This window comes from Herpailurus yagouaroundi, unplaced genomic scaffold (assembly GCF_014898765.1).
Source record: "Herpailurus yagouaroundi ecotype Mexico unplaced genomic scaffold, PumYag 159, whole genome shotgun sequence".
Taxonomy (NCBI): domain Eukaryota; kingdom Metazoa; phylum Chordata; class Mammalia; order Carnivora; family Felidae; genus Herpailurus; species Herpailurus yagouaroundi.
Genome location: NW_024412400.1, coordinates 37,572,422 through 37,587,069, shown reverse-complemented (window position 1 = coordinate 37,587,069; position 14,648 = coordinate 37,572,422). Strand labels below are relative to the sequence as shown.

General features: G+C 39.8%; 1 protein-coding gene across 3 annotated transcripts in view; it reads left to right on the top strand.

The window, feature by feature from the left end:
- Window positions 1–5,830: 5,830 nt before the first annotated feature.
- Window positions 5,831–14,648, top strand: part of TFDP2 (transcription factor Dp-2) — a 182,282-nt gene continuing 173,464 nt past the window's right edge. For 2 of the 3 annotated variants that reach the window (XM_040480368.1, XM_040480367.1), the window contains exon 1: window positions 5,833–6,147. The gene's annotated coding sequence lies outside the window, so the exon portion shown is untranslated. Of the gene's footprint in view, window positions 6,148–14,648 lie in introns of all 3 variants that reach the window. The other variant, XM_040480369.1, reaches the window with a different exon arrangement.

Below are 14,648 nucleotides of genomic sequence, written 5' to 3'. Positions count from 1 at the left end.
TATTTTATTTTATTTTATTTTATTTTATTTTATTTTATTTTATTTTATTTTATTTTATTTTGTTTTGTTTTGTTTTGTTTTTTATTTTCAGAGAGAGTACACGTGAGTGGGGAAGGGGCAGAGAGAGAGGGAGAATCTCAGTCTGTGCTGACAGCACAGAGCCCAACACGGGGCTCCATCTCACAACTGTGAGATCATGACCTGAGCTAGAATCAAAAGTTGGATGCTCAATCAACTGAGCCACCCAAGTGCCCCTGGATTCTGTATTTTAATAAGATTCCTCCAGTATTTAGTTTTTTAGCTTTGTATTTTGAAATAATTTTAGACTTAACAAAAAAGTTGTGAAAATGGCAAACAGAGTTCCCCCCAACACCCAGCTTCCCCTAATTAACATCTTACTCAAACCAGGACATTCACATTGATATAAGAGGATTAACTAATCTACAGATCTTAGTTGGATCTTGTCAATTTTCCAACTTACTGCCCTTTTTCTGGCCCAGGATTTAATCACGGATCCCACATTGCACTTATTTTCATGTCTCCTTAGTCTCCTCCAATCCGACAGTTCCTCAGTCTCTTTTTTCTTGACATTTTTAAAGAGTACTAGCAGTTACTTTCTAGAATACCCTTCAATTCTGGTTGGCCTGATATTTTCTTAGGATTAGGTTAAGGCTCTGCGTTTTTGTTAGAATGCTGCAAAAGTGATGTGGCCTTCTCAATGCCATTAGCATGTAGTCTTATTGATGACATTAACCTTGATCTGCCATTGTAAGGTTACTATTCACCCCTTTGTGGCTAATAAGTGTCTTGTGGGATCGTTTTAGACCATGTAAACATCCTGTTTCCCATTACACTTTCACTCACTAGTTTAAGCCTTTGTGGTCGTTTCTTGGTGGCAACGATCATTCCTGTACTATTGGCCTAATAATCGTGATTTTCTACTTACATTATTTTTCTACGTTTATTTGTTAGAATTCTACCATAAGGAAGAGCTGTCTCTTATCCTCCATTTATTATTCAATTATTTGTATCAGTACTGGTCTTCTTTTGGTCCACTTGACATCTTCTTGGCCCACCTTTTTATTCCAGTTGTTGCAGCAATCAGCTGTCCAGGTATACCCTGACAGCACCTTGCATCACCATAATTTCTGGGCTGGGCTTTCTCTGCCTCACAACTTGGAACTGATTTGAATTCACTCTGTCATTTTCACCTATGGTCAAACCAGGAGGTGCTAGAGAGTTGGCACCCTATGGTCCATCTTTTAAACAATGGGGATGAGAGCCAGTATACAAATACACACCCCTTAAGTGGACAATTCTGAGGTGTGTTCTTCACAGGCCCTTGCAGAATCTTCACTATCAAGCCTCAGTGGCCTCCAGCAGGTGATCATCTCGGAAACAGCCTTGGATTGGCTTTTCCTCCCTCATGTTTCAAGCTTCCCAGCCCCTATTCCTGTTCCTTGGAATCATTTTCCAAAATAAACCACCTGCACAGAAGAATTTGTCTCAGAGTGGGAGTGGGGAAGGAGAGCAAGTAAAGATTTATGTATTACCAGTTGTTAAATATTTTGACTCTCACCCCTGTACATAACTAAAATCCTATGGAAACTTTCACATCTCCAAAGGAGTTGTACAAGTATATTCATAACAGCAGACTAGAGAAAAAACCCAAATACCTATCAGAGAATGGATTATGTAAATTTTGTTGTTTTTTCCATCAGTGAAAATGAATGAACTATGTCAAGACAGATGACTCAAAGGAAATGAGCAAATAATAACAATAATTTGCAGATGAGTAATAAAGTTTGACCCCAAATATACATAGTTCAAAAACATGCAAAACTAAGCAACATATTGCTTGGAGTTACATATATATGTGTTAAAATTTTCTTTTTTTTTTTAATTTTTTTTTCAACGTTTATTTATTTTTGGGACAGAGAGAGACAGAGCATGAACGGGGGGGGGGGGGGGGCCAGAGAGGGGGGCAAAGAACAATCGGAAACAGCGTCAGGCTCTGGGCTGATGGCTCGGAGCCTGACGCGGGGCTCGAACTCCCGGACCGTGAGATCGTGACCTGGCTGAAGTCGGACGCTTAACCGACTGCGCCACCCAGGCGCCCCTATGTGTTAAAATTTTCAAGAAAACCAAGAAGATTGCAATTCAGAATAGGGTTATTTTGGGGAGAGAAAGGTGGAGGGTCACACTGGGGAGGCACACACAGAGCCCCAGTGGTGTTACTAGTCCATTTCTTAAGCTGGTACATAGGGTTTATCATTATTCCTTATACTTTATATTTTTAGGATAAAATATTTTATCATAAAAAGATTTTAGGTTTGATACTAAGAAGTGGTTACTTTTATTAAGAGTGGCTGTGGGGGAGCCTGGGTGGCTCAGTCAGTTGGGCGTCCGACTTCAGCTCAGGTCATGATCTCACGGTCCATGAGTTCAAGCCCCGCATCAGGCTCTTTGCTGACAGATCAGAGCCTGGAGCCTATTTCGGATTCTGTGTCTCCCTCTCTCTGACCCTCCCCCATTTATGCTCTGTCTCTCTCTGTCTCAAAAATAAATAAACGTTAAAAATAAATAAATTAAAAAAGAGTGACTGTGAAATCCTTCCACTGGTCTAACCAACTAAGTCATTCCAGAAATGAACTGAAAAGAAGGTTGTGTCCCTGGCTGAGAAAATTCCAAGGCTTAGATTCTCCTGTACCCTATTAACGTGATTAAACTGTGCATAATAGGACAGTTTCTGGAAGACAAGGTCTTGATTTAATACATTTTTAAGTGTTATTTCTTTTGTCAGTCACTGGATGGATTAGGTGTGAAAACAGGATGCTGTTAAAAAAAAAGTCATATCTGCAACCGTCCAGACAACCACAGATCTTTTTGTATAATAAAAAGGTGTCATCAAAGGACCTGTTACTCAAAGTGTGATGTTTGGTGTAGCAGCACCAGCACCAGGTGGAAGCTGGTTGGAAAGGCTGACTCTATACCCCACATCAGATCTACTGACTCAGAGTCTGAATTTTAATAAGATCTCTAAGTGATTCTTGTATCTCCCTCTCTCTCTGGCCCTCCCCTGGTCGCGCGCGCTCTCTCTCTCAAATAAAGAGAGAGAGAGAGAGAGAGAGAGAGAGAGAGAGAGAGAGAGAAAGAAAGAAAGAAAGAAAGAAAGAAAAAAAGAAAGAAAAAAGAAAGAGAAAGCAAGCAAGCCTCCAGCACCAGGAGAGGGGGCGGCTCATAGAAGCTCCTCAGGTTTAACTGTAACAGATCTGTCTCTTCCATGATCCTTTCTTTGTTGGCTCAAATATTTGTAAGGAGAGACTTTATTTATTTATGCTTCTTTCCTCTTTCCAACTGTGCTGGGCTGTGGCACTCTCATCCATTCAATAAAAACCTACTGAGCTTCCCTTGAGCACTGAGGAAAGGGTAGTGAATAGGATGACATGAATCCGAATATCAAGGAGCTTCCAAAATACAGATACTAAATGAGTAATTACGAGTTTGGTGAATGTTAGAAAGCAAAAAATTTTAGAGCTGGAGATGGGAAGTCAGAGGAAAGTAATCTCAGCTTAGATGAGAAGGCATATATGTAGGTGAGATGTGGGTGAACTGGGGGATTATTCCAAGCACAAGGAATACCCGTGAATGGAGCTCTTTGGGCACTTATATGTGTATTTCCAAAGCCTTGCACTGTTCTTGGCATACAATAAGTGCTTAATAAGTGTTTGCAGAATCAATATGTGTTCTGTCATATTTCAGACATCTACTCTCTGGCATGGGATATAGTGGAAGCTTTATTTTCCTTTTCAAAGGAAATAAGATCCCTTAATGGGGAAAAGAGAAGGAAGAGAGCTGACTGTTGTGCAAATTGCTAAATTGGAACTGTGAGTGGGAACGAAAAATTGATTTACATGAATTTTCCTCCCAGAGGCAACTTGACAATTTATTCTGTTCTGGAGAATTTTCAGTTTTTGGCTTCAAAACCAAGCTGTTCCTTATTCTGAATTTCTTGGCCTGCTGTGAAACTAGCATTTAGTGTCTTTTACAGCATACCCTGATTAGGTCATGGAAATTCACAGCTAGATCAAACCAGTATATGGAAAATTTGAAACTTTCACTGCCCATTTTATTTCATAGTGCTGGAAGAAACATTGACTTTTAAATAGTTTTTTTCAAAAGCAGTATTATCTATTGATCATAATTGACATCATTTATTGAACACTTACTACATATATATATTACAGAACAAAATCCTTATATTAACTTTATAAGAGAGTAAGTTCAGCCATATGAAAATTGCCAAATATTAGCAATTCATACGGTTCAACTTAATATTGTTTTCAGACTCTCATTTTAGAAACTTATAAAGAGATTAGAGAATCCCTCATAGCCATAACCCTCCTCCAAAATTAAGCACTGAATTTTCGCAATAGATAAATCCTGCGAAAGTTACAGCTCCTTAATAACATCCACCCATCTTACTCGCATTAGTACATGTGTCTATTGTGGTTTACACATTGTAGTGAAGTGGTTTACAATCCATTTCCCCTGATAGACTTGAGTTCCTTGAGGGTGGAGGGTTTTTTTTTTTTTTTCTGTCTTGCTCATTTTTGTATCATGCATAGAGTGTTTGAAAAGTATTCGTTAACTTGAAACTTTAATACCATTTCTGTCAAAACTAGACTAATCCTATTGATTTTTTACTGGAAAATGCTCGGTAATCACTCCACTGGGGCTTTTGCATTTTAGAATCAGTCTGAGGAGGAGTACTGCATTTGGCATTCTTGAACTCCTAGGAGTTTATCTATGTACCATTATGCAGAAATTGTCTCCACCCCACCCCAGAGAAAAGTCCAAAGGTACTCTCTCACCTCCCTCACCTCCTTTAGGTATTTCCTTAAATGGCATCTTTTCTGCCCTTCCCTGAGCACCCTATTTAATAAAAAGTCATCCCTCAAACACTTTCTCTGCTTATTCCCCCCGCCCCATAGCACCTATCAGCATGTAATAGTTTACATTTTGCTTATTTCTTTTGCGTATTTTCTTTCCCAACTCACTAGAATGTAAGCTCATAGGTGATTTTTCACACAGGCGCTGAATTAATAGGCAGAGTGTTCTACAAACACTACAAAATGTATGGGTATTTGGGAGTGTGGGCCGCAATTTTCTATTTAGCTTCTAAGTGACATGGTGACCTGGCCTGGTGTGGATCTTGCTTGCCCGGATATTGAAGAACTCACGTCCCCAGTGGTCCCTAACCCATTGTCTGAATAATTAATTTCAGGGTGCCCCACACGTGCCTCAGAGTTATTCCTCCCCACCCCCCTCCTCGCTGCTCCCCAGGGGTGAGCCAGCAAAGGCCTGGGGACCCAGATGTTACCACCTTAGTTCCCCCTTTTCCAAGACAGATGGGGTTTTCCTGCTTCGAGCCTGGGGGATGGGGTTGGATGGAAAAGTCAAGATTCCGACCCAAGCCCGAGGTAAAGGAAGGGGAAAAGGGCGTGTCTATAAATTTTAGGCCTCAGGCCTGCAGCCCGCCCCGCAGGCGGCCGGGGAACTGAGTGTTGGTGTCAGCGCGGGGCGCCCACTGGGAAGCTCCTGTGAGCACCCAAGGCTGGGACTGGGTTGCTTGAGGTCCCGCCCCTTCACCTAGCGGCCCCCTCCCCTCTTTGGGAAGCCTGGGGGCGGGGTTTGTTTACTCCTTGCACGCACCGCCGACCTGGCCAATCCGTAGGGACCGGCGCCTTACGTCACACATCCGGGAGCCAATCGGCACCCACCGTGCTGCTCCGCCGCCAAAGCTTGCGCGGGGGAAGCGGGGCAGTGGCAGGGTTGGGTGAAGGCGGACGAAGCAGCCTGTAATCTAGGCTGCAGCAACCACTGCTGCTCGGCACGCGGCCGCGCTCTGACCCTTCCTTTTTGGGCAGGCTCGCAGGCGCAAGCACGGTCGGCGTCCCACGGCCTCGAACTCCAGGGCCTCCCCTGGGCAGGCCGCGGATCGCCCACCCCTGCCCCGAGTGTGTATCCGCCGGGACCCAGCCGCCGCCTAACGCGGGCGGCACTGGAGCGGCGGCGCCGAAGCCGCGCCTCAGGCTCGGAAGAACAACCCTGAGAGGCCGCCTCGTCCTCTGCAGCCGAGCGGCGGTAAGGTCCAGGGCGAGGGCGCGGGGCCGCGTGCCGAGGGCCTCTGGACCCGGCCCGGCGTGTTCCTGGGCAGGTTTCCCTCCCTTCGCCTCGGGGCCCCCTCGTTACCGCGAGTTCCATCTGTTTATTCCCACGCGTTCTCCCAGGCCTGGCCGAGTAACCCCTGAGTGTCTGGGGGAGTCGGAAACCGGCGAGCCCCCCTCCCCCGCCCCATACACACACAGCAGATTGGGAGGAGGCAATGTCCCCGTGTCATGCCTCGTGGAAGAGAGGAAGGGCTGCTTTCTACTTTCTCGGTCTCTGCAGGTCTTCAGGGCAGAACGAGGGCTTCTAAGTCTGGTTTTCTGACTTTTCAGCCTTTCATGAGTCACACGCCTCCGTCTGTTTCTACCAGGTGTATTTCAGAGTTCTAAAGCTTTGAACTTGAAAGAACCTCCTATCCCGCAGAAGGGAACTTTTCTTTAAAGTAGAGGATCGCTTTTGGGGCCCAGACTCCTTTGAGAAATTCCAGAGAGCCAAATCCTCTCCACAGAAAAGTATAAAGGTTTTGTAGGATCTCTCAGAGAGACGGTTCAGCTAAGTGGATGAGCGCTCACTCACTGGTACCAGCTTGTGTTATCTTGCATTGTGTGGTCTCAGCTTCTTCATCTGTAAAATAGTAGTCACTGCCTATTACGGGTGTTTTGAGGAGTAAATGGACTAATCTGTGGAATGCATTTGGAACGGCGCACCACATATTAAGAGCCCTGCATGAGTTAGGCATTTTTATAATGGCCTTCCATGAATGCCCGTTCAGAAAAGTGCCCCGCGTTGTTTCTCTTTTTCTGTTGAAACAGTTAACAGGCTCATCCCTTTCCATATTTACTGCTGAAGCTCCCTTTGAGCCTTTGATACGTTTCTCTTCCTCATTCAGTCTCCTAGGGCTAAGGCTCCCTGTCCCACTTATTTGCTCTCTTTTTAGTAAGTTAGTTAGCTCATTCTCTTCCTTCCCCTTTCTCCCCTAAATCTTAGTTTTGTGTCTTTTCATTTGACTTCTATAGCCTAATTTTTTCTGGGCCACTCTCCTTTTCTCTTAATGGTCTGAAATTATCTTCACCTAATAAATATAGTTACAGTTATTCATCTGTCCTCTGTACAGTGTAATCATAACCCAGTCTGTGTTCAAAGTTAAATGTAAAAGGAACTTAGTTGATCTGACATCCCATGTTGCTTTTCCATTTCCTTGGTTAGCCTATAATTTAGCTAAAGCTTTATCACTGTCCTGTTACTGTAGTAAATCTTTAATAGTAGTGTCCATTCTCAAGTAGCACCAGGAGAAAAAAATCAAACGCCTAGACCCACCCTATGTACTGGCTCTGGATGCTTTTGTTATTTCTTGGAACATTTTGTGCCTGGAACTAGAGTCTAGTCTAACTGGCAGACATGGTGTCTGTAGCACTGTTTTGGCGGTAGAGTTGCAGCAATGTGGCACCTGTATTTAATAAAGGCCAAACACTTATTAAACTTACTTTTGGGTTCTCGTTATTTCCAGTTGTTTAAGAGGGAAAACAGAATTTTCAAGTGTGTAATGCTTCCTATTACCATTCTGTGATCATGTAACTTTCTCCCAACTCTTTTAAATATGTAGTCCAACTGGCACCTTCAAGTTTTTCCCTGGCAGCCAAAAATCTTAACTGAGTTATGTGCTCTCAATACAGCTTGAAATTGGATGTACAGATGTTTATCCTTAATGTGAGAAGCATTTGTGGATGAAAATTATACACTAAAAGATACCCTAAAGGATTCAAAGATTGTTTTTTATAATTAGGAATTGAAATGTGAATGCACATTTTCTTTTTTTTTTTTTTTTTTCCCTTAAACATGATAGGAAGACTGGCTTTGTTTTCTGGCTGTTGATAATTTATGTTTTGTAAAGAATGGATGACTTATTTATATTTACATTGCAAAACAGTATATTTAAAGCCCTTTTTAGATATTTGAAAGTTTTTGGAACACAGTGAGGAAACAAACTAAGCAAAAATCAAATTCATGGCAAAGGTAGTAAATTAGAACCTAAATATTCTGACTTCTAGTTTATTGTTTCTTTGTCTGTCAATCTTAACAGTTAACCCAGAACAAAGGATAGAAAGGGAGAGTTTAAAATGAAATTTTAAAAGCAGAGGGGGGAAATTGCTAATTTGGGCCTTAAATATTATATAGAGAGTAGTACATTAGAATATTTTTTTTTAATCTTTAAACTTAGGTATTTTTTAAAAGGTTAAATTATAAGCCATATATGTATGAATTTACTCACAGTCAAGTTTATATTGTCACTTGGCAAATTTGATTTCAGTTTTTTTCTGACCTTGTCATCATAGTTTAAACTCTTATTGCAATGTGCATTATGATGGATCTCAGAAGAAACTAGAAAGCATAGAGTTGAGAGTTTTTTAGATAATAGAATTGTGAGTTGTAATGAATTTTAAAGATTATTAAATATACTTGCCTTTTCTTGAATCCTTTCCATTTTGATCTGGGATATATTACTCTAGGGGTGGGGATTTAAAAGTAGATTTGTGAACTCTTGTAATTTTATGCAAAATTATATATACTTGTGTATTTTTCTGGAGAGAAGATTCATAGTTATCTAGTTTCTGAGGCAAAAGTATTTGGACAACTCCAGTTTTTATAATATGATTTCCTTTGCTGAATCAGAAATTACATTCTCACTGGGTCTAGTTCTCTCTTCCATTAGTGGGTTTTCAAATATTTGAAGATACTTATTATAGTCCCATTAATTCTTTTCTTCTCTAGACAAAATATTCTGTCTTTAACCTCTTCTAATCATTTTGTTGGTTTGATTTGAGTCTTCTCACAATACTGATGCCTTATTTGTGGATTTGTTTGAGTTCGTCCGTATTCTTGTTAAAAGTGTGATACTCCTAGATATTAACCTGTAGAGAAGACCGTAAGTTACCTCTCTGATTTTAAATCATATACTTTAAGATTAAGAGTAGATTTGTTTGACAACCATATTGCACTGTTAATTCAAAATAATGCCCTGGAGAAGACAGACTCTGGAGCTAGCCTGCCTGGGTTTAAATCCTAACTCTACAGTTTATCAGCTGGTTGACCTTGAGTAAATTATGTAAACATTTTTTAGGCCATAGTTTTCTCATCTGTAAAATGGGATTTATAATAGTGCCTATCTCATAGGATTGTTACAAGGAATGAATGAAAGATATGTAAAATATTTAGAATGGTCCCTGACATTTAAATGCTGTATACATTACCCATTAATACTGATTTTGTAGTCAACTGAAATTCTTGAGTTGTTTTGTTTATGTTCTTCCAATTCTTTAATAGAGTGTTTTTTTGGTAGGGCTTTATATTTATCCATATTAAACTTTATCTTGTCAGACTGGTTATATTCTGTTGACTTAAAAAAAAAAAACTGATTTGGGGGCACCTGGGCGGCTCAATCTGTTAAGTGTCTGACTCTTGATCTCACTGTTTCTGAGATCAAACCTTGCATTGAGCTCTGTGCAGACAGTATGGAGGCTGCTTGGGATTCTCTCTCCGCTCTTCCCTTGCTTGTGTGTGCACGTACACTCTCTTGCATGCTCTCTCTCTCTCTTTCTCTCTCTCTCAAAAATAAATAAAGTTAAAAAAATTTTTTTAAAAAACTGATTTGGTCATATGATATGTATGGGCTTATTTATTTATCAATAGATTTGATAAACTGTAAGTGTGATAATGCTGACATTGCCTTCCTGCAGATCTTATTAAAATGTTGAGTAGGCAGGGCCAAGAACAGAGCTCTTGCTCTGCTAGTGACCTCTCTTAAGGGTGATAAAAAAACTAATTAATTCTTTGGTTCAAGTTGTTCAGACAGTTAGAAATCCAGCTAATTTAACATTATTCACCTCAGATATTTCCAAGTTTTTACAAGGAATATATAAGAAACTTTAATAATTGCCTTCCTAAAACCCAAATAATTTTATATACTTTATTAAAAAAAAATCCTATCAGTTCAGCAACTGTCAGGAAAAGAGCACTAATCTGTCATTATTTGTCCGTAACCACTATACCGGTTTCCAGTAGTGTATGTTGGCTACTATCTTTTTCTGTGTTCAAACTTCTCTTGGTAATGATTCTAGAATCTTGTCTAGAGTTACATTTAACTTCAATGATCAATAGTTGGCAGGGTCACCTTTCTCCTTTTTTGAAGAGCAGTACTACATATCCTGTCTTTAGTCTTATGGTAACCTCTCCTGCTTTCCATAGTTTCTGAACAGTTGCCAGCAGCTGTGTGGAAATTTCATCTGGAGCGATATACCTTATTGAAAGTTTACTTGGAGCAGTTAGGAACTCTCTCTAATCTTCTCATTCATATTGAGCTTTGGTTTTCATTAACTCATTGATTAAATTTATTAAATGCCCCTTTTACACACAATACCAGTGTTTGTTTCACCCCATCCAATCTGAGAGAATGTTTCTTAATAGAGATGGCTGAAGCAAAGGAATAATCCACATCCATTTCTCTCTGTTACTACTGTTGTTATCATAGCCTGGGCCTTCTTCTCTGGACAGCAGCAGTAGCTTCCTATTGACCTTCTTTATTCTAATCTTTTTTTTTGTTTCTAATGCTTAAGCATTATAGCCCTTGGCATCCTTATTTTTAAAAATGCATGGATCTCAGGGTGCCTTGGTGGCTCAGTCAGTTAGGCACCCAACTTCGGCTCAGATCATGATCTTAGTGGTTCGTGAGTTTGAGCCCCACGTCGGGCCCTGTGCTGACAGCTCAGGGCCTGGAGCCTGCTTCCCATTCTGTCTCCCTCCCTCTCTGCCCCTCCCTGACTTGTGCTCAGTCTCTTTCTCAAAAGTAAACAAACATTAAAAAAAATAATAAAACAAAATGCATGGATGTCAGGGGTGCCTGGGTGGCTCGGTCAGTTAAGCGTCGGACTTCAGCTCAGGTCATGATCTCACAGTTCGTGGGTTCGTGCCCTACGTTGGGCTCTGTGCTGACAGCTCAGAGCCTGGAGCCTGCTTGGGATTGTGTGTCTCCCTCTCTCTTCCCCTCCCCCACTGGTGCTGTCTCTCTCTCTCTCTCTCTTTCTTTCTCTCTCAAGATAAATAAACATTTGAAAAAAATTAAATGCATGGATCTCTTTAAAGTCTTTTCTTCTTCATTGGAATAATTCAGTTTCTGACTTTGAGTAATTCCCAACTTCCTTAGCTTGTTCTGTTTATTGTCCTTTTAAATTCAACCCCCCTCCACCTTTTTAACTTTTCTTATTCTTAGGGATGATATGAACCATCAGGCAGATAGGCATGGAGAGATGGTGGCTCTCCACCGGCTGGTCTTTGTGTGAGTCACTTAGTAGACAGATAATGGAGTGATTACTATGTTATGGACACTGTAGGCACTGAGTTGACAAAGGAACATGATACAAACTCAGCCCTTCAAGAATTCTAAATGCAGGGAAGGATAGAATAGAGGAAAGTATTTGAAGAACCAGAAATCTTTTTTTTTTTAATACTCATAAGCATAATAAGTTTTTAACAGACTCCATTTTACTTTAAAAAGAGCCAAGTATGTTGTTACTTAAGGATGAGTTTGTTAAAGTGGCCAATTCAATTCTAGTTGAGTTAAATCAGATTGTAAAATGGCAAACCTATAAATGTGGGAAAATAGTATGTATTTCAGAACTGCCAAAATAAAATATTTAATCAAAACTAGAAGGAGAAGGGGAATGGGGGATGGGCAAAAGGGGGTGAAGGTGAGTGGGAGGTGCAGGTATATGAGTAAGCATAGGCAGTATGGTCAGTGGAACTATAATTATGGTGACAGATGGTAGTTTTACTTGTGGTGAGAACAGCATAACATATAGAGATGTTGAGTCACTATGTTATCTACCTGAAACTAATGTAACCTTGTGTGTCAACTATACTTCAATAAAAAGGTAAGAAAATAAAAATAAATAAATAAAAGCAGAAAAGTGGTTATATAAACCTATTTCTACTTCTCAGAGGCTCCATCCTCTGAAGTACACAATGACAGACCTCCCTCAAAAAAAAAAAAAAAAAAAAAAAAGACAACCAAAAAACTGGTAGCACTAACTTCTCTTATAGTCCACTTCAGAGTGGACACTTAAAAAAATCAATTTATTAAGTTTTTCTTCACAGCATCCTTGAAATTGTGGTGGTAATATAAAACTAAGTATAAAAAAGAAGGATTTATTAATGCTATTCAAAGGAAAGAAAGGTGATGATAAGCAGTTGCTGTAATAACATATACAAGTAACAAATGATGGTCAATAAAGTGATTTCTAGGTTAATAAGTGTTTGAAAAACCTGTCAGGTAGGTAATTCTGCACTAATTGATACATTTTTAGCTCTAAAATCTATACAAGTAGAAAAATTTTGTAAGCCTAATGATTGATTATGTATTTTTAAGTTGAATAAATCAGTGTTTGTAGGTAACAGAATAATAGAAAAACAGGTAATTTGTGCAGGCATTCCAAGAAACATAAACTGAAACTCTGTGTGAAAAGTTCCATCATTAAGTATGAAAAGCGATAAAATTTTTACTGATACTAACATTCTGCCTGAAATTTTGCTTTTAAGTTCATAGTGTCCCATACATACTGTATCATGGTTGTTGTAAACATAGCTACTATTCTCTCTTCCCAAATCAAATTATTTTCTTTTATTGTTATTGTATCTTTTACTGTTATTGCTATTCTTGAGGTAATCTGGAATATCAGATACTACAACTCTGAGAAAGATCTATTTTGAGTTACTAGTTATGTAGGTTAGTTGAAGTTATGCTCTAGGGAAAGAGTTCAAAACAATTGAGTTTCTTCTCTTGACACAAGTGACAAAAAATAAGAATAAATTTCAAGAAACTGAAATGCTAAGCAAAAATCATGTGAAATAATGTTAAGGAAATGAATTTTTAGAAAGGGATCTCTACATGCAAAACACTTCTTCCTTATAACAAGGAGATTCCAAGAGAGATGTGAGAGAGATCATAGTAAGTAAAGAAAATAAGAGATTCTGTTAATATAAGCAGCTCATTGAGAAAAATTAAATCTTGTTTACAAGGCCATTCCTCATAATCTGAAAAATATAAAAGACCATGATATATTTTTTTAGGATTAAGTAAGAAGATAAAGATCCATAATCTGGGTACTTTGTGTTCATTATGAATTCCTAATGGCTTACTTTACCCAATACCTACTATGTGATAAGGATCTCATTTAAACTTCCCCCAAAGTGTATGAGATAGATTTTATTGTCTTTCATTTTACAGATAAGGACACAGGTTGCTTTACTGGGGTCAGAAAAGCAGTAATGGCAGAGCTGGGGCTGAAACATGAATCTGTAGGACTGTAATGCTAGCCGCTTCACTGTATTGCCTTGCTAACATACTGTTTTACGCCTGTAACATTCAAGAGCCCAGAATCTTTTTTTTTTTTAATTTTTTTATATGTTTTTATTTATTTTTGAGACAGAGAGAGACAGAACATGAGTGGGGGAGGGGCAGAGAGAGAGGGAGACACAGAATCTAAAGCAGGCTCCAGGCTCTGAACTGTCAGCACAGAGCCCGATGTGGGGCTCAAACTCACAAGCTGTGAGATCATGACCTGAGCTGAAGCCGGCGGCTCAACCGACTGAGCCACCCAGGCGCCCCGAGCCCAGAATCTTTATAGCTTCTTAGTTGGGACTTTCCAGTATAGTTTCTGTTTTTTCTAGAGTGTTATGAATTCATCCACATATAAGTGAGTGACTTCAAAATTAGCTATTGTTTTTTGTTTTTGTTTTTTTTTAAATTTTTTCAATGTTTATTTATTTTGGGGACAGAGAGAGACAGAGCATGAACGGGCGAGGGGCAGAGAGAGAGGGAGACACAGAATCGGAAACAGGCTCCAGGCTCTGAGCCATCAGCCCAGAGCCCGACGCGGGGCTCGAACCCACGGACCGCGAGATCGTGACCTGGCTGAAGTCGGACGCTTAACCGACTGCGCCACCCAGGTGCCCCTAGCTATTGTTTTTGATTATCCTTTCACTGTGTCACTCTTTTACTATATATTTTTTTCTTTTACTATGTTTTATTTTATTTTTTTGTAGTTTTATTTTTTATTTTTTAAAATTTACATCCAAATTAGTTAGCATATAGTGCAACAATGATTTCAGGAGTAGATTCCTTAGTGCCCCTTACCCATTTAGCCCATCCCCCCTCCCACAACCCCTCTGGTAACCCTCAGTTTGTCCTCCATATTTATGAGTCTCTTCTGTTTTGTCTTCCTCCCTGTTTTTATGTTATTTTTGTTTCCCTTCCCTTATGGTCATCTGTTTTGTATCTTAAAGTCCTCATATGAGTGAAGTCGTATGATTTTTGTCTTTCTCTGACTAATTTCACTTAGCATAATACCTTCCAGTTCCATCCACGTAGTTGCAAATGGCAAGATTTCATTCTTTTTGATTGCCTAGTAATACTCCATGGTGTGTAT